The sequence below is a fragment of the Myotis yumanensis genome, unplaced genomic scaffold, assembly GCF_028538775.1.
Source record: "Myotis yumanensis isolate MYYU_CA2020_CCGP unplaced genomic scaffold, mMyoYum1.0.hap1 SCAF_9, whole genome shotgun sequence".
NCBI lineage: Eukaryota > Metazoa > Chordata > Mammalia > Chiroptera > Vespertilionidae > Myotis > Myotis yumanensis.
In genome coordinates, this window is record NW_027223760.1 from 20,579,895 (window position 1) to 20,604,434 (window position 24,540).

The 24,540-nt window shown below is 39.7% G+C and overlaps 1 protein-coding gene across 6 annotated transcripts in view; it reads right to left on the reverse strand.

Moving 5' to 3' along the window:
* GRM8 (glutamate metabotropic receptor 8) overlaps positions 1 to 24,540 on the reverse strand; it is a 735,586-nt gene that overhangs the window by 121,143 nt on the left and 589,903 nt on the right. The gene's annotated exons all lie outside the window — the stretch shown is intronic.

Here is a 24,540-nt window from a genome sequence, read left to right on the forward strand (position 1 = left end):
AACTTTTGTATAATCACAGGTTTTAAGAGTAGAAAGGGATCACTATCCCCAATGCTTTTCCTGTCCCATGGAGCCTCAGTATCTATACAAACCTTCCTGTTCTCTAACAGCCTTCAGAGACCCTCCCCCGCCTCGTCTTCTTGGACTACTCTTTGCTATCGGACAAATTCACCTGACACCAACCTTGTTTCTTTGTGTATATCTTCTCTCCGCAGGCCCCTTCCCTGACTTTCTTCTCACAGCATACTGAATTTAACTTCTATACTGTACTAGGAAGTGTCCCCTTATTGCAATCTCTTTTCCATATTGTACAGTGGGGCCTTGACTTACGAGTTTAATTCCTTCCGAGATGGAGCTCGTTAAGGAGCTCGTTAACTCAAATTACTCTGTCAACTCAATGCAAAAAATCGGCCTAGAGACAGCTGGTATCTCAAAAACCTCGTTAGTCGGGACACTCGTAAGTCAAGACCCCACTGTATTCTCCAAAAATGTATACTACTAATTGTTCTATATACCAACTCCATATATTTCCATCTTAGAATGAGTTTCTTATTCTACCTGTGGGCTTTCAATTAAAACCAATAATAACAAAATTTCACTTTTAACTTGTCAAACTAAACGGATGACTGAAGAGAGGAACTTTCAAATAAACACAATCAGAGTCACACAGCAACAATTAGGGTACGTTCCTAGTATTAAATAAAGAGATGTCTAACACCCTTTGTTGTCTGGAATCTTCCTAAAATTTAAACAGTGTGAGGTCTCTAATGTGGCCACGGGTACCTGGTATTGGCCATAAGAAGTGGCACAGCATGGGAGAGAGAGCACTGGTCTGAGAGTCAAGAGGGTCGTGTCCATGCTAACTCTGCTTCCCCATTTATTTCCACAATGTGGGCTTATCTCTTTTTCTTCACTTGTCACATAGGGACTTAACAATGAATATGAACATATTTTGAAATCCTAAAGGAGCTGTATGCGTTTAAATTATGATTGATAGTTCATATTGGAAATTACTTCATATATAAATTAAGAAAGAAATGAGGGATTAGGAAGTAAAATAGGATCTCCCCAAGCAATCGGTGCCATCTTGGCTACTCCTTAGATACTCATGAGGAAACCCATTTGCCACCCCTGACTAAAACCTTTTTTAACTCCTAGTGGCCTCAAGCAGGTTAACCTTTCAATCCTCAGTTTCCTTATATGTAAAACTGGGGTAATAAAGACACTTTAAATAAACAAGTGTTTGTCAAGTGCCATGAACAACACTTCGGGTATTTAGATGTGATTCTTATTCATTCCATATGTATTTCAGTACACACCAATGCAGAGTAATAGACAGGATGTTGAAAGTTCTTTAAGTGATATCTAGACAAAAGATTATAGAAATTCAAATGGGAAGGTATTCCTGAGTGGAAAAAATACATGTCAGTTATGAATTTTACTATCACATCATTAACAATTCCTGACACTTATATGTTACTTCAAAAATATTGATGTCATATTCTCCATGAATAAAGGAACATTTTATTTTCGCTAACTAAAATCTTCAATATTGTCACATCCTTCACTGAATGACTATCTATATATATAAAAGGCTAATATGCTAAGTGTCCCTCCGACCGTCCAACCGGTCGCTATGACATGCACTGACCACCAGAGGGCAGATGCTTAATGCAGGATCTGCCATGATGTGCACTGGCCATTTACAAAGGAACTGCACTGCGGACCTGACGCCAACAAAGCAACACTCAGCTTCCCCCAATTGGGACACATGCCCCCCACCACCCCAGAGCGACAGCTCACCGAATCGCAGCCAATGCTGCCAAGACTCCATGGCACAAAATGTGCCCCATAGCCCAGCCCAGCCCAGCCCAGAAATGGTCACTGTGGGTGCCGGGTAATGACGTCATGTAGCAACACCCGGCTTCCTCTCCCTAGCGACTAGCCTCCTTGCAGTTTCTTTAGCCCAGGAACACAACTTGCTTTATAGCCAAGTGCAAACATTTTACACTTTAACCAAATGTCTGTGAAGTGTTTTCACGTGCCTCATCTCATTTGACCCTCACAGAAGTCCTGGAGTAAGTAGATAGGAGACTCGGTAGAATCCTATTTTCTTTTCATTAGCCAGAAAACAGAGATTTAGAAAGTTTAGAAACTTGACCCAACTAAAAAGAAGTAAGAAATGGTGGAACTTGAAAATGACTTCAGGCTTTCTCACTGAGAAGAATATAGTCAAACACTGCTACAGTTAAATATTTCATCCTTTGTTCTCCCTGTGTGATCTACAATATAATCTGCTTTGTGTTGATATTTACTGCTGTGTTGCTGACAATTACCTGAAAGATAAGTTGGGGTGCTTCGCTGGGCTGGAAAAAGTTTAGCTGAATCAGAAAACAGGTCTAATTAAGCAAGTTTATCTCTATATATATATAAAGCTCTTGCTGACGCCAATCACATGTGTGTGTTTCCATTTGTCATTGTCAATTGTGAATTTGGTTGACACTTCTATTATAGAGAAAGGGTGAAGAGCAACATTAAAACCTTTCTTCTAATTAATTTTCTTTCAATGTGCACAAATTTGTGCACTGGGTCTCTAGTCTTCCAAACGTTTTCACCCTAATGCTACCTAGGATGGAAGACTGCTACTTGTATAACACATTCTCATAAATGTCTCAGAATTATATATAACTAGAGGCCCGGTGCACAAAAATTTGTGCACTCGGGGGGAGGAAGGGGGCATCCCTCAGCCTGTCCTGTGCCCTCTCGCAGTCTGGGACCCCTCAGGAGATAATGATCTTCTGGCTTAGGCCTGCTCCTGGGTGGCAGAGGGCAGGCCCAATCCCTAGGTGCAGCCCCTGGTCGGGCTCAGAGCAGGGCTGATTGGGGAGTTGGGGTGCTGCCCCCTTTCATGCACAGAGCAGGGTGGATTGGGAGGTTGCGATGCCACGCTCAGTCACGTTCAGGGTAGGGCCGATTGGGTGGTTGGGGCACCGCCCCCTGTCACACTCAAGGCAGGGTTGATGGGGAGGTTGCGGCGCCACCCCCCGTTACGCACAGAGCAGGGCCGATCAGGGGGTTGAGGAGCTCCCCCCGTCATGCACAGAGCAGGGCCCATCAGGGGGTTGGGGAGCTCCCCCCTGTCACGCACAGAGCAGGGCCCATCAGGGGGTTTGGGAGCTCCCCCCTGTCACTCACAGAGCAGGGCCGATCAGGGGGTTGAGGAGCTCCCCCCTGTCACTCACAGAGTAGGGCCAATAGGGGAATTAGGGCACTGCCCCCTGTCACACACAGAGCAGGGCCTATCAGGGGGTTGGGGCGCCACCACTGTCACACTCAGGGCAGGGCCAATGGGGAGGTTATGGCTCTACCGCATCACACACAGAGCAGGGCCCGTGGGGTGGGGGGGGTGGGGCGCTGCCCTCTATCACCCACAGAGCAGGGTCGATCAGGGGGTTGGGGCGCTGCCACTGTCACACTCAGGGCAGGGCTGATGGGGAGGTTATGGCTCTACCTTGTCACACACAGAGCAGGGCCGATCAGGGGGTTGGGACGCCGCACCCTGTCACACACAGAGTCGCAGGGCGATCAGGGGGTTTGGGCGCTGCCCCCTGTCACACTGATCCGGTGCCAGGAGGCCTCTAGGCTCTGCTGATCCCGGTGCTGGGAGGCATATTACCCTTTTACTATATAGGATAGAGGGCTGGGGGCCGGCTGGTTTGCCCTGAAGGGTGTCCTGAATCAGGGTGGGGGTCCCCACTGGGGTGCCTGGCCAGCCTGGATGAGGGGATGATGGCTGTTTGCAGCTGATCACACACCCTTCAGGGTGGGGGTCCCCACTGGGGTGCCTGGCCAGTCTGGGTAGGGGCTGAGGGCTGCTTTCAGGCTGGCGATTGTTGACTGAAGCTCCCAAACCCTCCTTTTTTTCTCTTTTTTTATTTTATTCTGGGCCAGCTTTAACTCTGGCTCTAGCTTTGAGGCTTCCGCTGGTTTGTTTGCATTCTATAATCGAAACAATGTATAACTCCAGCTCTGAGATCCCGGGGTTTTGTTACAAAGTTTCAAACTGCCTGCTCAGAGGCCGGCAGCGCAGGCGGGGAACGTTGGAGTCCTCCTTCACTAAAGCAAGCAAGCCTCATGTTCGCTTCCAGCTGCCTGGCTGCCGGCCGCCATCTTGGCTGACAGTTAATTTGCATATACTCACTGATTAGCCAATGAAAAGGGTAGCGGTCATACACCAATTACCATGTTTCTCTTTTATTAGTGTAGATTCCTAGTCCCGCTCCCCCCGCCCCCACGTTCCTACACTTCTTTTCTCCAACTTGAGAAATTATATTGGAAAGTAAGTGAATGAGAGATGTATTATCACAAAAATAATAATTTTTCAACTTAGATACTTCAAATATCATTATTAATAGCATGTTACACAAAATTTGACACTGCATTAAGAGGCAATATACTAAAGTGGTAGGAGTGTGGATTTTGGAGCCAGATCATTGGGTTTAAATTCCAGCTCTATTATCTCAAGTCAGTTACTTGATTTCACTGTATTTCACTTGTCTAGTCCTTAAAATGAGCTAATAGTAATTCTCATCTCAGGAAGATAGATGAGGTTTAAAAAATTAATATATGTAAAACATTTAGTATATAGTAAGCATTTAATAAGCATTAACCATTATTTTCTCTACTGTGTTATAACAATGCTGTGTTTGAGATCCAGTGTCTATACAAGAACACAAGCATTTCTTGGTGAGCATATATGGCTTTCCTGAAGTCCCCTTACTAATCTTTGTTCTCCTCTTTCAACACAATGCCCTGGGTACTGAAAATCCAATTCTGTAAATTCACCATGCTCTTTCTCAGCTTCCTGTCTCTGCACATGTTATTTTCTGTAAGTTCCCATCCTCCTTCCTCCTAACCTTTCTTCTCTATATAATTCCTCCCAAATGTGACTTGACGGTCACGCTTACAGAAACCTTCAGCAGAAGTCCAAGTGTCTCTGCATGTCCTATCCTGCCCTATCATAGCACTTGCTACATACACTCCACACACTTTTGCTATTCATCCCCATACCTAACCAAAACATGTATCAGCAACTATTTATTGAGAACCTATTATGTGCTCAACATTGTGTGGACCCTTGGACTCTCCCACAAAACTATGGTCTCCTTAATAAAAGCAGAGTGTATCTCTTATCTTTGTAGGCGCTGCACCAAAGACAGTGCTTGATATTGAGTGAGCAATCAATAAATTACAGTAATGCATGAAAGACACACCAACTAATAATATACAGAAAATCCATATATACCCTCCTCATAACATTATGAACTTCGTTTATATTACCTCTCACCTTTTATATTTACCAGTGAAGGAGCCAAATCAGTCCCTTTCACACTGTTATCAGTGTGATGCTAGAAACCACTTTTGTGACTTGTTTACTAATCTGATTTCAGATCCTGAGATAGGCTTGCAGTTGAGTACTTCAAACCTTTCACATGAAAAATGAACTCCATTGGCATATTGGCTCTTCTCCAATGATTGCACTGTGGTTCCATGATCTGGAACCACAAAGAACACCCTTGAGTAGCCATGAGGGACCATGCTTTTTAGTTGTTTCTACAAGTAGAAATTTAAAAGGCCACCCTGATATTATATATATTACATAATATATATAATAAATTATGCCCCATCAAATTTTCTTGTTTTGTTTTTTTTCCATCCTGGAGTTTAGTTATTTCAGAAACTTTGAAGGCAATTAATTCCTTTAAACATGTTTTACTCGATGTACACTAGAGGAGAAGTGGAAACCAACAACCTGGAGTCGTACGGCAGCTTTTACCAGTCAGGAACTGCTCTCAGAGTCTACACATCTTGAATATTTTCTGTTCAATAAAAATTGTAAGGAAAATGATATTTTTATTACGAGGCACATCAAGTACTTCAATGTGTTTTTGTAGGAAAAATGATACATCCAATGAAGATTGTATGTGAAAATGTTGGCTCTGTTCAATATTATTCTGGGGAACAGTAGGTATGGCCTTGGGATTCAGGGACTGGAGTTTGATTTCTGGTTCTGCCAATTATCTGTGTGATCCGGGCACATTACCCTCACTAAACCTGTTTTCTCAACTGTCAAGAGAGCATGATAACCCCAACGTGCCTGGGCTCTTACAAAGGGAAGGCACTTAGTGGGTGACTGACACATGAGAGCTGTACAGTGAATGGAAACTGTTATCATCATTATCCATTCCTTTCCTACACTTATGCTCTTTGACCTACATTTTCTTGTTTCCACAACATGAAAAAAGGAGAATAATTCATTCACCTTTATGTGCAAATATTACAAATATATTTATAAGTATAAGCCATTCAGTATGTGTTCATGTTTATTACTTTCCTTCTTCCCTCCTTCTACAAAACATTATCTACTTTCCTTTTCATAACTACCTCCCCTATTGGGTAAGCAGGATAAAAATAAGGAAGCTAAAAATGAAGCTAACATAATAACTTTTGGGGGCCATTAAAAGAAAAATGAGTGTCTGAGATATAAGTCATTGACCAAAATGCCAAAGGAAATATCAAATTTCAACAGAATCTCAATTATTCATGCTCTTCCTCTCCTTATCCAGTTAATTTTATTAAGTATTTATTAGAATCAATAAACAGAAGTATATATGCGAATCAGAATCATATCATAGTTTAATTATTTAGGAATCAGTCAGATTACTCTTATATATCAGTTACTCAGCCTTTGTTCAGTGAAGAACTCAGCATTTGATGCTCTGCATTCATCTCTATCCACACACCTGTTATCACTTCTCTCCACCTCGTTGTCTACTTGGATGACCCAACAGCCTGGCTTCTGTGTTAGCTGACTTCCTCACTCTCAGTTACCATTCCTTTCATGCCTCTTGCCACCCACTATTGAAACCACACTCTAAAAGTGGTCTTGTTGAGTAACTATATTACCTCGTAGGAAACCAACTTTCATTCCTTACCCCTGCAACAATCCTATGAGCCCCTAAATGTACTCATTAACTTATCAGTCCAATTTGTCATTAGACTTCACCCCCATGTAGTTTCTCTCCCCTCCTATTCCTGCATAGGCTCTATGATCTTCCTTGCAAATATCATCTGTTCTCTTGTACGTCTCTGTCCAATTTTATTTCAAGGCCAAATCACAACCATGGTTAAACTGAGTTGTGCATATGTTTTTGCCTACACTCAAGTAGCTCAATATTATTTGAGAAAATCATAAAACTTTACTGTCTGGCGAGGCCTGGCCTAGACTTGGGCATGTGAGCTGCTTCAGGCAAAACTCAGAGTGAGCCCCTCCCTAAATTCTGCACATTAGGTGCCCCTCTGGCTTCATTGAGTCCTGACCTTGCTATCTGGTCTTACTTTAAATTCATGACCTCAGACTTCAAATGTTTAGTCAACATTGCTCCTGAATTCTACCAAACTTTCCCAATTAGTCCACTTTCGCCCCTTTTGGATGGCTCACAGTTCCATGCCTCACATATCCAACATCTTCCTTCTCCTGTTGCTTCAGCTTGTCCTATACTTTTTCACACTGAGGAAGAAAAGCAATAAGAAAAAAACTCTCTCATCACGCAAAACCTACAATCTCCCTCCATCTACCCTGTCATATTATCTCCTCCTCCTATTGGCACACATGTCCCTGATCCCTTCCCTAGTGCTAAGACCTCCTTCCATACACTCCCAGTTGCACAGTTAACTTTTCTTTGTTTCAAATCAACAAACTTAGACTGTCTGCAGTATTCTCTTCTGTGTTCAAATGAGTTCTCATAGCTCTCATCTTGAAAAGAAAATCAAGTCAGCAAATCTTTTTACTAACCACACTGCGTCATTTGTACACTCTCAAAAGTAAAACAAAACTTTTAATTTTTTTAAATATTCACCCAAGGATATACTTCCTATTGATTTTTTTTAGAGAGAGAGAAACATTGATGTGAGAGAGAACTTCATTTGGTTGCCTTTCATACATGTTCCAACCAGGGATTGAAATTACCTGACCAGGAATCACACCTGTAACCTTTTGGTATATGGGGTGATGCAACAGCCAACTGAGCCACACCAGCCAGGGCAAAGCAACATTTTTTTGAGTGAGCTATCCTCGCTCTTTCCATTTGCTTGTCATTAACTCTTCACACCATTTGAATTTGAAATGTAACCTCATCCCTCCGCTGATGAGTGCACAGACTTATCCAATTACTTGGATCTCTGCTTGGTTATTTGGTCTCTTAAACTTTATACATGAGACCTAACACGCGATTCTTTTTAGATTTCCAAACACATTTCTCACAGTCTTTTTCCCCTTAGTGAGCAGCTGAGGGCTGTCCCTCCACCCAATCAAGTGAAAAACCTCAGTCAAACCCCACATCTAACTGTGAAGCACGAAGAGTGAATGTAAGCTATAAACTTTAATTAACAAAAATGCATCAATAGTGGTTAATGACTGCAAAATTGTACTACACTAATGTGAAATGTTAATAATTGGGGAAACTGTGTGTGGGTGGGTGAAATATGGGAACTGCCTGTACTAACTGAGCAATTTTTCTGAAAAATCAAAGTTTTTCTTTAAAGAAGTCCAAAAACATAAAGAAAAAAGATGAAATTATTTTCAGTAATACATTTGATGTAACCCAATACTATATGCAAAATGTTATGATATAATCCAATACTATATGCAAAATGTTATGATGTCAAAACATAACCAGTATGAATATATTAATGAGATATTTTATACTTATTTTTACATACCAGGTCTTCAAAATGTGGTTATACTTTATGCTTACAGATCATTGCAGTTCAGACTAGCCATATTTCAAGTGCTCAGCCTTCATCTGTATTAATCAGTGCAGGACTGAAAGATTTCATTTCAGCGGTAATGCTCCAACCCTCGGTTCATTGGGCAGAAGTCCACTCCTGAGCCATTCTGATTCAGCCTCCCTTCCCCTTCAATTGGACTGAACCCCATTCACTAGTTTCTCCCCTAAAGAGATGTCTGACCTGGGGCTCAGCGGATGTCAGATCAGGAGATAAGATCCAGAAATTAAATCTAAACTCCTCCGGTGGTAGAAACAAACAAAAGCCCACGTCTTAGGCAATAACAGATTCTATCTCCAAAACATATCCTGGATTTTCCCATTCTCTCCATTTCCTCTTCATCTATGCTGGCCCAAGCTACTGCGATCTCTCCCTGAATTCCTAGCCAGTATCCTGTGTTCACACGGAGCAATGACACACCACTCTCTGTTCTGCAACCAGAGTGATACTTTAAAACATAATCACGCCATATGGCCCTTCTCCTTAAAACCATGCAACGGCTTCCCATTCACTTAGAATATAACACAAAATGTTTATCATGGCCTTTAACATCTTTTTATTTCTTTAATATTTCTAATTTCCATACTCTATCCACTCTGGGCTTCTTCCAGTTCTTCAAACACATGAGTTTGCTCCATTCAGGATTCTCTCTCTCTTTATCTCCTCCCCCCACCCCCAATGTTTTCTCATGCAGTTCTTTGCATGACTAGTGCCTTATCATTTATATCCCAGTTTGACTTTCACAGATAGGTCCTATCAAATCACCACATTCAAATTAGCCATTTCCTCTCACTAACAGTTGCCCTTATACACATTATTTATTCCCTTCATGGTACTTACAAGTAACAAAAATATGTGATTTATTTAACTAGTTGTTATACATTGTTATATTATCAGCTCCATGATTGTGGAACATTTTTCCATTATGTTCACTACTATATGTAGCACAGAACATGTCTGAACATTCAAATCCATATTCTCTTTTTCCTGGGCACATACACAGTCTACATTTCTAGTCTTTCCTGTACTTAGATGTGCAGACAAATGATTAGCTCTAGCCAAGGAAATGTGAAGAGATAGATAACACTTCTGGGCCTCAGTCATTAAAGCTCCCTAAGTGGTCTAATGATTCTTCCTCCTTCTGGCTGCTAGAATGGAAGTTACATCCTGGGCAAGTGGAGAAGCTACATATTAAAGACAGGAGGGCTTGCATGCCCCTGGATTCCTGTGTGAGTGCTCAGAGGAGATCTGCGTTAGTAATTTGTTCATCCACTCATACATTGAGTGCTATTATCTAAGTAAAAAACAAACTTCTATCATTGTTAAGTCATTATAGGCAATTAGCCTAGTGGTTATAGTAGACAATCATAATACACCAGTATCTAGAAAAGCAGATTATCAATGCATAGTAAAATGAATAACTAAAATTGTATTAGATGTAGAAATGCGTGCTTAACTTCATATCACCTTATAAAACTTTAAGAATAATACAGGGTTTAGAACTGAATAAGAAAGACATTAGCATGGATCAATTAACTGCATTCAGATTCTCCTTTAAAGTCAATGCTGATGATTGCAATGTGGAAACAACTATCTAATCTAATAAAAGAGAAACATGCAAATTGATTGCACTCCCGCTACGCCCCAAGCCATGCCCACCAGCCAATCAGAGTGACTATATGCAAATTAACCCAACCAAGATGGTGGTGGACAGCCACAGAGCTGGAGCAAGCAGGAGGCTTGGTTGCCCCAGCGATGGAGGAACCCAAGCTTCCCGCCTGCGCTGGCTGGCTGTGGGCTCCGCTCAAGGCAACAAAGTTTCAATTATAGAAGATAAATAAATCCCAGATACCTGCCTCCAGCCAGCCTCCACTGGGAGCTTGAATGGCTGGGGGCTGTGGCCAGCCTGCACATAGCCATCAGCCCCTCACTCAGGATGGCCACACCCCCATGGGGTGAGGGTCCCTGCTGGGGGCCTTGGCCAGTCTGCAAACAGCCATCAGCCCCTTACCCAGACTGGCCAGGCACTCCAGCAGGACCCACCACCCTGAAGGGAGTGTGGCCAACCTGAAAATGGCCCTCAGCCCCACACCCAAGTTGGCCAGGCACCCCAGGAGTGACCCCCATCCTGAAGGGGCTGTAGCCAGCCTGAAAACAGCCATCAGCCCCTCACCCAAGCTGGCCACACCCTCATGGGGTGAGGGCCCCTGCTGGGGAGCTTGGCCAGCCTGCAAACAGCCATCAGCCCCTCACCCAGGCTGGCCAGGCACCCCAGCGGGGACCCCCACCCTGAAGGGGGTGTGGCCAGTCTGAAAACAGCCCTCAGCCCCTCACCCAGGCTGGCCAGGCATCCCAGTGGGACCCCAACACTGATCCGGGACACCCTTCAGGGCAAACCAGCCGACCCCCACCCATGCACCAGGCCTCTATCCTATATAATAAAAGGGTAATATGCAAATTGACCCTAACAGCAGAGTGACTGGGAATGACTGGTCACTATGACACACACTGACCAGGGGGCAGATGCTCAATGCAGGAGCTGCCCCCTGGTGGTCAGTGCGCTCCCACAGGGGGAGCTCTGCTTAGCCACAAGCCAGGCTGATGGCTGCCAGTAGAGCGGTGATGGTGGGAGCCTTTTCCGCCTCCTCAGCAGTGCTAAGGATGCCTGACTGCAGCTTAGGCCTGCTCCCTGCTGGCAAGTGAACATCCCCCAAGGGCTCCCAGGCTGCCAGAGGGATGTCTGACTGCCAGCTTAGGCCCAATCCCCCAGGGAGCGGGCCTAAGCCAGCAGGTGGACATCCCCCGAGGGGTCCCAGACTGCAAGAGGGCATTGGTCAGGCTGAGGGACCCCCCCGCCTCCGAGTGCACATATATATATATAAAAGCCTAAGTGACTGTCTAACTGTCCGACCGGTAGCTATGACACACAATGACCACCAGGGGGCAGACGCTCTGACCGGTAGTTATTATGTGCACTGACCACTAGGGGGCAGATGCTCAATGCAGTGACTTGGCAGCTGTGGTTCTTGGGTGACACACCCGGAACGAGAGAGGAGGGAGCCCCATTCTGGGGTGCATCACCCGAGAACCACCCTCTTGCAACCTGGGTTCCCTCAGGGGATGTTAGAGAGCCACTTTCGGCCCAATCCTTGCAGGCCAGGCCGAGGGACCCCACTGGTGCACGAATCCATGAATCGGGCTTCTAGTAGAATATAAAGGTGAAATCCAGATGTGTAACCACACTCCAAAATTTCACTGTATAAGCTCCATGCTCATTTACCTTGGCTAAAGTTCTCACTCAATTGGATGTTTTCAAAAACTAAGTATGAGAGTATTAAAAATGTGTCCTTTAAAAATGTTAGGTCAAAATTTTTTTCCTTTAACTGATTATGTATGTGTGTAAAATAAATAAGATAAGGAATGTAGTCAAATGGTATTTTTAATTCTCTCAGCCAATCCTCCTTATCAATTTTCCATCACAAAACTGAAATAACAAGAGTACTTCCTCTTGTGAAAATGTCTTTATGATCTTCGCATTTAAGGTTCTTTAAGAATGCAAAGTGTCATTGTCGTTATTGAACAACACTGATTGAGAAGTAGAAATACAACCTATAAGCGCATTGATAGTACAGTATTCCCACCTTATCCATGGGGAATACATTCCAACACCTCCTGTGGATCCTTAAAACCATGAATAGTAATGAACACTATATATACTGTGTTTATTCCTATTCATACATACCTATGATAAAGTTTAATTTATAAATTAGGCACAGGAAGAGTTTAACAACAATAAATAATAAAAAGAATAATTAAAATGACATATTGTAATAAAAGTCATGTTACTGTGGCCTCTCTCCTCCTCTCTCTCTCCTCTCTTTCTCTCGAAATATCTTATTGTCTTGTACTCACCCTTATTCTTGTGATGATGTGAGATGATAAAATGCCTGCATGATGAGATGAAGTGAGGTGAATGATGTTGGCATTGTGGCATAGCATTGGGCTACTATTGATGATATTTCAGAGGGAGGATCATCTGCTTTGGGTGATCCTAAATCATAGTCATGATGATGTCGATGGTTAGATGTCAGGAGTAGGGGATGTTGATAGCTGGGGATCGTCGATAGTTCAAGGTATTTTTGCTGAAACATTTTGGAAGAACATTGTAATTGGAAGTTGTTGTCTCCTTTTAACTCATCAAAATATTGCTGTAGAGGTATAATCCTTCGGTGATCATACACTCATATGGTTAATGCTATGTTCCATTCGAGGATCATATTCCATAAAATTCTCCTTAAATGTCTGTCAATTTGAATATAAATTTGAAACACGAGCAAATTTCAGTAATGTCCACATTGCTGGTTCTGCTTCAGTTACTTCTTTATCTTCCTCTTCTTTTATAGATGACTCAAAAAGTTCTTCCAATTCCTCATTTCAATATGCTCTTCAATTTCCTTATCAAGTATATCAGCAAATTCTTCTCCACCAACTTTCCTTGCTGCATGGATGATCTTCCTAACTTCTCCATTGATCTCTGGGAAGCCTTTAAAATCATTCATGTCTTTCCTCCATAAGTTTTTCCAACAGGCATTTATAGTTTCTAGTTTTAATTCATCCACTGCAGCTGTGATGAGTGTTACTGTGTCAGCAACGGTGAATGATTTCCAGCATTGCATTGTGTCCAGATTAAGGTCTGCATCAATTACTGATCAACGTGATCAGATGCCAGGTGGATGTATATGGCTTTGGCAAAACAAATGAAGCCCCAGTTAAGGTGCTGACGCATTGAGATGGTATTTGGAGATAAAAATACCACCTGGACATTTTCATCATCATAGCAAACAGATTCAGGATTGCCAGATGCATTGTCTATTATTAATGGTGCTTTGAACCCAGCCCTCTCTATTTCCCATATTTTTACACTTCCGGGATGAAGCATTGGTGGAACCATTCCATAAACGAGTTGGCCGTCACCCACACTTTCTGACTGTGGTGCCAACAAATGGTAGGATAGTTTTTGTGTTTGAGAGCCCATGTGTTACTCTTTCCATGTCTGGCTCTATCAGATGCTCTGCAATGTTGCCACACCGTACCAGAGTTCATCTGCCCTTCAATGTGTCATGCCCCAGTACCTTCTTCCCACTTTCCATTGGGCGTCTTCTTCCAGGAGATCCAGGTCTCATCCCAACTGAAGACTTGCTTTGAAAGGTATCCTTTCTCCTGAATCAATGTGGTGGCCACTTCCTCCACAGCAGATGTAGCACTTTCAGTAATTTTTATATTTCTCAGTCCAAAACTATTCCTGGATCTGTGTAACCACCCATTACTTGCACTAAATGGCTTAGTGTCGCTCATTGTGGGGTACCCTTGCTGTAGTCTTCCTATGGGCTCCATACTTTCTGGTAAAACACGCTGCTGTCAATCAGAACACATTTTCTGTTCAGGTCTTCCACCCACAAATTTAATGCCTTTTCAGTCCTTTTAAAAAATGTTTTTTTCTCTTCCTTCTGATTTTCTCTTTCTTAATTGTATTTTTCAATTACAGTTTACACTCAATATTATTTTGTATTAGTTTCATCTGTACAGCATGGCTGTATCCATATTAACTAAGCACTTATCTCGCACTGTGGCCATAACTTTTGTAGTTTGAGTTGCAACAGCAAAACTTCTACAAAGTTATTTTTCCCTCTTCGCAATTTCATCAAAGGTTCATTCTTACCATAGATCTTAGCAACCGCAGCATACAATTATTTTATATATATTTTATTGATTTTTACAGAGAGGAAGGGAGAGGGATAGAGAGTCAGAAATATCGATGAGAAAGAAACATTGATCAGCTGCCTCCTGCACACTCCTCACTGGGTATGTGCCCTCAACCAAGGTACATGCCCTTGACCAGAATCGAACCTGGGACCCTTGAGTCCGCAGGCCGATGCTCTATCCACTGAGCCAAACCAGTTAGGGCCGCAGCATACAATTTTTATCTTATTCTCTTGAGAACGTTCACCTTTGCACTTAAAGAAAGCACTGTATGGCTTCTCTTTGGCATATCCGAATCACTAGCATCACTACTCTTTTTTAAAACTGATTTTTAGAGAGAGAAGAAGGAAGAGGGGGAGACAGAAAATTATCCATGTGAGATCCACTGCCTCCTACACTCCCCGTCCTTGGGATCAAGCCCCCAAACCAGCATGTGCCCTGACCTGGAATCAAACCAACAACCCTTTGGTGCACAGGATGACGTCCAACCAACTGAGCCACACTGGCCAAGGCAGTGTCATTACTCTTGTGCTTTAGGGCCATTATTACTAAAATACAGGTTACTTGCACATAAGCCCTGCCATACCACCACAGTAGAGATGGCTACTAAGTGAGTAATGGGCAGGTAGCATACACTGCATGAATACTCTAGACAACGGAATGATTCCCATTGTGGGTGGGACAGAGCAGGACAACATGAGATTTCATCATGGTACTCAGAATGGTGCATAATTTAAAACTTATGAATTGTTTATTTCTGGAATTTTCCCATTGAACATTTTCGGAACTGTTTGACACAGGTAACTCAAACTGCATAAAGTGAAACTACACGGAAGGGGAAGCTGCTGTACTCAGATAAGCTGATTGAACTTTCAAAATAAGAAAAGGTCCATTACTTAGTAATACACATCTCAGGATAGCAGGTAAACTAGGACATTGAAATAAAACCTCTTATAAAAAGAGTGACCAGTAAGACTCATAAAATATCAAAGATTTGGTAAAAGGAAAGAATGGAAAAGAGTAAGTAATAATTAGACAAGATTAAGTACTACACCTTAAAAGGAATTTGGTAACAAAACCAAAGTGTTGCAATACTCTGAACTCAGTACATTTTTATTGGCTAACAGGAAAACTCCTTCTTATGTCCTTTATCATTCTTTTTTAGGGTTATTTAATATCTTATATACTTATTTATATACATGACTTACATTACAAGTTATTAATTAATCATTATCTCTCTAGTAGTGCTTTATTAATAATCGTATATGTAACAGTGATGAGTACATTTATGAAAGAGTGGTGTGTGTGTGTGTGTATGTTCATATATTCCTGCTTTTTCGAATTTTCTGTACTAGGAGGAAGTCTCTGACTGTTTAGTACAATGTCTTGCTAAAAAAAATGCTCTTGTCATCTGGATTTAAAATCATCAATTTTTATAATGAATGCTTATTAGAATTTTTTAAATTTTGCTTTTTATATTTTCATTTTTAATCCACCTTTAGTTGATGTGAGATTGGGATACAATTTCACTTTTTTCCTATATTGAAAATCGTTTTTTCAGGAATACCTCCCCCTCCCCCTTTCCCAATTGACTGGACAGGTGCCTCCCCTTTATACGTAAGTTATATAGAGATTTCGGTCTTTTTCTGGCCTTTACCTCCCTTTCCATTAATTCCTTTGTCTCTCTTTGACCCAATTTCATACTATAAAAATACTATTGACAATAAGATGTTCTTTCATGGCAAGTCTCCACTCACTACTCCTTTTTCTCAGAAGTGTTCTGATTTCTCTTTGCTTTATACGCTTCCATATTCAATTTTACAACCATCCTGTTAAGTTCCATGAAAAATCTTGATTAGATTATGACAGGAAAATATATGGCATCTATAAATTATCAGGAAAGATTTGACATCTTTACTATATTTTCCTATCTATGAGCATGAGTTGTCTCTCAATTGATTAAATATTCTTTTCTAAGTTTTAATAAAGTCTTATAATTTTCTTTTCACAGCGCTTGACTATCTTTATAGATTTATTCCTAGGTAATGAATATTCTCGGATGCTATGGTAAATGGTGTCTCATATTATCTGCTACTTTATTGCTAGTACATAGAATGGAGCTGCCTTTTCCCCCTATATTAGTCTTATCTCTAGCCCGGGGTTCTCAACTGTCCACCCGGGTATATTTAGCAATGTCTGGAGACATTTTTGGTTGTTGCAAATGGGGGTGATGTACCTCTGGTGACTGGTTGAAGAGGCTACGGGTGCTACTAAACATTTCACAATGCACAGAACAGCCACTTATAATAAAAAAAGTATCCAGTTCAAAATGTCAATATTTTTTTAGGTTTAAAAAACCCTTGCAAAATTCTCTTATTATACTTAAGCATTTGCCTCTACATTTTTAAATTTCTATGTAAAGAATCATATTATCTGCAAATAATTACAATTTCATTTCCCCCTAACAATTCTTATGCCTCCAATCTTTTTTTCTCCTTTTCTTATTGCATTAAGACATTCAATAAAATTTTAAATGAACTTATGACAGTGGACATCCTTATACTTCTCCTAACTTTAAAAGAATATGTCCCCTCTGGCTAGGGTGACTCAGCCAGAGTGGAAATATTTCGATACACAGGATGGGGCATCATCCTGTGCACTGAAAGGTTGCTGGTTCGATTCCAAGTTGCTACAGGCTCGATCCTGCAGGAGGCAGCCAGTAAATCTCTCTCTCTCTCTCTCTCTCTCTCTCTCTCTCAAAATCAATAAAAACTTTTTAAAAAGAAAAAGTATTTTCCACATTGGTGCTTTTTACAGTTTAAGAAAGCCCTTTGATTTTAAATACACTAATGTTTTTATCATTAATACATGTTTAATATTAGCAATGTCTTTCGTGCACCTTTTGAGATAATTTCTTATTTAATCTTTTACTGTAATGAGTTATATTTATACATTTCATTTTTAAAATAATATTTTTATCGACTCCAGAGACAGAAAGTGAGATAGAAACATCAATGATGAGAGAGAATCATTGAATGCCTGCCTCCTGCAGGCCCCACACTAGGGATCAAGCCTGCAACCCGGGCATCTGCCCTTGACTGGAATCAGACCCAGGTCCACTCAGTCCTCAGGCCGAAGCTCTATCCACTAAGCCAAACCTGCTAGGGCTATTTATACATTTTCAAGTATTATGTCATGGAAGCTTGGGATGGATCCAACTTGACTCAAATTTTTTAGTTTGTTTGTTTGTTTTGTTTTGTTTTTGCATGATTGGACTTGATCAGCAAAATTTTGTTTAGAATCTTTACATTCATACTCATGAATGAGTTAGAACTATAATTTTTCTTTCTTATAATATCGTTTTCATGTAGGTTTCAGAATTATACTAGCCTCAGAGAATAAATTGGAAAACCTTCCCTCTTTTTCCATTCTCTGCAAGAGTTTGTATAAAATTGTGGTAATATTTTCCTTGAAAATTTATAGAATTCACCTGAAATGATCCCAGACACCCTCAAGAGAGTGAATAAGTCTATTGTGGATATGGAATACTGCAGTCAGAATGAATGAATACAGAGACAGCCATAAATATGGATGAATCTTAGCAATATAATATTAAATGGAAAAAGTGCAAAAAATACATTTCACAAAGGTATAAGTGATTAAAATTAATTTGTGTGTGTGTTCAGAATACTCAAAATATGCAAAAATGTATTTTAGAAAGTAGGAATATTGATTGCTCAGGAGGAATGGGGGATAGGTTGGAAATAGGATTACAGTCATTCCTCAGAGATATTTCTGGTTGGGTTCCAGAGCACCATAAGAAAGTGAATATCACAAGAAAGAGAGTCACATATTTCTTGTTTCCCAGTTCATATGAAAGTAATCTATTAAGTGTTGAAAAACATTATTTCTAAACAATGTATATACCCAAATTAAAAAGACTTTATTGTTCAAAACTGCTAACCATCATCTGAGCCTATTTTAGAAATGGCTCTGATAGACTGCTCAGTTCAGGATTGCCACAAACCTTCAATTTGTAAAAAACACCATAAAGCAAAGTGCAGTAAAGGAAGGTATAGCTTTATATATTTGGATGTAGCTTTTTGTCAAAATCCTAGCTTTTTTTTTGGGAAAGTATTTTCATAGGTACTTATTACACTCTTTGCATTGACTAAATAAATAAATAAATAAATAGAAGTGGGTCTTGCATAAATCAATTATAAGCATGTGTCATAAGCCAAATAGCCAAGAGGGAGAAAGAAAAAAAAAGAGAAATGCAGATAGAAGGCAGAAGAGAAGAAGAAACGGAGCAAGGGAGCAGAATGAAAGGTAGAGCTAATGAATAAAAGAATGAAAGAAAAGGGAGAGATCCACATTAAAAGCTATAAAAAGGATGTGCACATTGAAGACAGCACTTGAACTGTTGTGTAATTCTGTGAATTAACTGAATGCTATAGTTAGCCTTGATATTATGCCCTTGGAGAGTATGAATCCTCCCTGTAGGTCTATGAACCCAAACAAAATAGGTCACATACAGAATTGCCTTCACTCAATTCTCTAAAGCAGCTTTTCTGTATAGCTTTAGGTCTTCTATTAGTCAGCCTTCTGTGAGAATTCTGGTTTATAAAATATAACTCTCTGGAATTAGAATCATATTATATTTTTAAGCCTAAAAGCTTAATAATTCACTTTTTCATTATGAAAATATTTTCGGAAGAGTGAAATAAGGCTAAAATTCACTTCTTACCAGTTGAGTCATCATTTTGTTTCTTGCTGAATGTCAAGTTGTTCTTTTTTTCTTGCGAATGAATGCCTTTGCAATAATTCATTCTTTGAAATATCTTGAGGTACAGTTTTTCAGTGTATTTCAGAATTAATATTTTCAAAATTACTGTGAGCATTCAAATATAAAGATGCTAAAGTAGGTATAGAAATGGATAAAATATCAAATTGAGAGGTCTACTCATTTTTACAATAATTTATGTACTTAATTTAGAAAAGGATACCAAATCATTTATTTATAATGGACCTGATTTTCTATAATTACACAAACTGTCAATGTATATTAGTTCACTGTGATAAATGTGAATTGTCTATGTTACCATGGTGATTTGAGGTGTTTTCATTCTATGCTGAGTGCAAAACAATTTGGAGTATAATTAAAAGAAATAGCCCTGGCTGGTATGGCCCAGATGATTGGCCATCATCCCATGCACCAAAAGGTTGCTAGTTCAATTCCCAGTCAGGTTGCAGGAGACAGCTGCTGGATGTCTTTCTATCAGATTGATGTCTCTATTTTTCTCTCTCCCGCTCCCTTCTTCTCTAAAATCATGCAACAGACTGACAGATCTCAGAGGAAAGAGAAGATGGGAGGTGGGAAGGGATTAATCAAACAATTTATATGAATATTTGCATAGCCCATGGACACAGGCAAGTGCGGTGAAGGCCTGGGGCGGGGTGGCGGCTGGGTGGAAGGGGCAGAGGGGAGAAAATGGGGGACATATATATTTTCAACAATAAAAATAAATTTAAAAAAATAAAAAATATTTTCTGTTAAAAATATGAATAATTATCATAAAGTAAAAATCTTGATTAATATGTTTTGACCATTATTTAATAAAATAATTTTTAATGAAACATTTTAAAAGTTAAAACAACACAAACATAGATTTAAAAAATCAAAAACTTCTAGCCCTGGCCAGTTTGGCTTAGTGAACCATTGGCCTTCAGACCAAAGGGTCATGGGTTTGATTCTTGGCCAAGAACATATGCCTTGGTTACAGGTTTGATTCCCAACCTGGTCCAGGCATCAGAATGAGACAGCCAATCAGTGTGTCTCACGTTGATATCTCTCTCTCTCTCTCTCTCTCTCTCTCTCTCTCTCTCTCGGAAAACTAGAGGACCTTGAGAAAGGGGATAGAGGAATATATAAACAAGTGAAAGAATATACCATGTTTGCAGATTGGTAGAATTAACATCATTAAAATGTCCATACTACCCAAAACAACCTACGGATTCAATGCAATCCCTATTAAAATACCAATGGCATATTCCAAAAATTTATATGGAACCAAAAAAACCCTGAATAGCCACAGCAATCTTCAGAAAGAAGAACAAAATTGGAGGGATCACAATACAAGATATCAAGTTATACTACAAAGCCACTGTATTAAAAACAGCCTGGTACTGGCACAGAAACAGACATGTAGATCAATAGAACAGAAGAGAACAGAACAGAACAGAACAGAGACCCCAGAAATTGACCCAAGCCATTACACTCAATTAATATTTGACAAAGGAGGTAAGAACATACAACAGAGTCAAGACAGTCTCTTCAAGGTGCGGGGAAAATTGGACAGATACGTGCAAAAAAAAAATGAAACTAGACCACTAACTTATACCACATACAAGAATAAACTCAAAATGGATAAAAGTTTTAAATGTAAGTCATGAAACTATAAAAATCCTAGAAGAAAACATAAGAAGCAAAATCTCAGACATCTCTCATAGCAATATGTTTATGGATGCATCTCCTAGGGCAAAGGAAACTATAGAGAAAAGAAACAAATGGGACTACATCAAAATAAAAAGCTTCTGCCAAGCAAAAGAAACCATCAGCAAAACAAAAAGGGAGCCCACTGTATGGGGAACATAGTTGGCAATGATACATCTGATAAAGGGTTAATATCCAAAATATATAGGGCACTCCAACAACTTTAAAAAAAGAAGACAAACGCTGAAACTGGTTTGGCTCAGTGGATAGAGCGTCGGCCTGCGGACTGAAAGGTCCCAGGTTCGATTCTGGTCAAGGGCATGTACCTGGGTTGCGGGCACATCCCCAGTAGGAGGTGTGCAGGAGGCAGCTGATCGATGTTTCTCTCTCATCGATGTTTCTAACTCTCTATCTCTCCCTTCTTCTTTGTAAAAAATCAATAAAAAATATATTTTAAAAAAATAAAAAAGGATTGCTTAATAAAGTTATTTAAAAAAAAAAGAAGACAAACAATTCAAAAAAAAAAATGGGCAAGGACCTAAATAGACCCTTCTCCAAAGTAAACATACAGATGGCCTATAGACATATGAAAAAATGCTCAGAGTCACTGATCCTCAGAGAGATACAAATTAAAATAACAATGAGGTATCACCTCACACCTGCTAGAATGTCTACCATCAACAAATCAACAAATGACAAATGCTGGTAAGGATGTGGAGAAAAGGGAACCCGAGTGCAATGCTGGTGGGAATGCAGACTGGTGCAGCCACTGTGGAAATCAGTATGGAGTTACCTCAAAAAAATTAAATATGGAACTGCCATTTGACCCAGTGATCCCATTTCTAGGAATATATCTTATATATTAAATATGGAACTGTCATTTGACCCAGTGATCCCACTTCTAGGAATATATCTTATATCCTAAGATACCTGAAAACCAATCAGAAAGAATGTATACATACCTATATTCATAGCAGGACAATTTACAACAGCTAAGATCTGGAAACAGCGCAAGTGCCCATCAGTAGATGAGTGGATAAGAAAGCTGTGGTACTTTTACACCATGGAATACTGTGCAGCACTAAAAAAAGGATCTCTTACCCTTTGAGACAGCATGGAGGGACCTAAATAGTATTATGCTAAGCTACTAGTAAATCAGCCAGTCAGAGAAAGACAAATATCACATGATCTCACTCATATGTGGAATCTAAGGAACAAAATGAAATGATGAGCAAAATAGAGCCAGAGACATGGAAGCATAGAACAGACTGTGGAATCTCAGGGGGAAGGCAGGTGTGGGTGGGTGAGTGTGTGGGAGGGAAGAGATCAAAGACCTTGTATGCATATATGCATAACCAATGGACATAAATAATAGAGTGACAAAGGCCTGGGGCAATAGTGGAGGTGGGCTAGAAGAGGTTGATGGGTGGAAAAGGGAGACATATGTAATACTTTCAATAATAAAGATTTTTTTAAAAAAAGAAAAAAATGATTGATGATTTTAACAACATAAAATTAAAATTTTTGAATTTCAAAGACAATTTTTTAAAAATTAAAAAAATTAAACTATAGCTATGTAACAAGGAATTTATATTCTGAATATGCAAGGAGCTCTTGCAAATGATAAGGAAATATAATATTCTAGCAAAACTGAAAAAAATAAACAGAAATTTCTGAAAATAAAATATACAGTTACAGTAAGCAAATATGCAATATTCCATCTAGCTAATAATAAAAAACAACCATAAATTCTGAATGTTCACATTTTATCTAAGAATAAATATAATAGGTTAAGGTGGGGTGAAAGTGACATTTCCATACTGGGCTGATAAAAAGTTCAATTGGTACAACCGTTCTGGTGGCAAATTTGCAAGACTTAAAACACCCTTATTCTTAGATCCAATAGTAGAAATTTATGTTATAAAAATGGGCAGATAACTGTATAAAGATATATTTATAAATAGGTTAACTGTACTATTGTTTCTGTATTAAGATAATGGGTAAAAAGTTGACAATCTAAATAGATACAGGTACATGAATCTTTAATTCGTTTTTCTTTACTACCTGGAAAATAGAATTATTACAAACATATCAATCAGTGCATGGATAAATAATGACATATCTATACAACAGAATGCAATGTTGCCATTCAAACTGTAATATAAATACATATTTTTAATATGGAGAGATTTCAGGATACATTTTTAATTTGAAAACAATTACACCCACCCACTATTAACAGGCATGGAGTTTCTTTTTGTAGTGATAGCTTAAAATGGTGAATTTTATGGGATGTGAATTATGTCTTAATGAAAAATTAATCATCTCATTTTATTATATATATGCTAAGCTACTAGTAAATCAGCCAGTCAGAGAAAGACAAATATCACATGATCTCACTCATATGTGGAATCTAAGGAACAAAATGAAATGATGAGCAAAATAGAGCCAGAGACATGGACTCATGGAACAGACTGTGGAATCTCAGGGGGAAGGCAGGTGTGGGTGGGTGAGTGTGTGGGAGGGAAGAGATCAAAGACCTTGTATGCATATATGCATAACCAATGGACATAAATAATAGAGTGACAAAGGCCTGGGGCAATAGTGGAGGTGGGCTAGATATGGTATGCTATATATGTGTAATATAGGTAGATGGATAGATCATGCACAGATGATAGATGATGGATAGAAAAGAATATTATACATGTTTTGAAAGGTAAGCACCAAAAAGAGGTTATCTTCAATTAGTGAAATGAGGTTAAGATAAGACCGGGAGGAAATAAATAAATAAAAGTGTGTTTTGGTAAATACTACACTTCATATCAATGACTAATACGGGGTGTCCCAAAAATGTATACACACTTTAACAGCTGATAACTCACTTAATTTTCACGTTTAACTGACTTGAAAGAATGGGTGAAGCAGACTACATTTGAATAAAGAAAATTTATCTTGAAGTGCCCCTAGACTTTTTCTTATAGAGATACATAAAAGATAAAGTTTAAGGTACAAAACTGGCAGCAGTTGATGAACTGGGGGCACAGAAATACTGAGCAAAATGGTTCTTGATGTTTGCTATTCCACTGCTTCACATTATCAGCAGTGCATGGACCAGAGTGGTCATCAGTTTGAAAACAGGCATTGAAAAGAATGGATTTATCTCTGTAGAATCTTTTAAAGTTTGAAAATGAACTGTACATTAATCAACACTGACTTTATAATCATTCAAAGTGTGTATGCACTTTTTGGGACACCCTGTATGCACAGATGCATTAGCAGATAGAGAGAAACAGCTCTCAGAGCCTGCTAACAGCAATGTTCTCCCCTACACAGTTGAGAAGAAATATGAGACAATCTAGTTTAATTACTCTGATGTTTGCAAGACTGGAGGTTCCCTGTGAAAACAAGGACAGGTTTCTAACTAAAAGTTAAAAAATTCT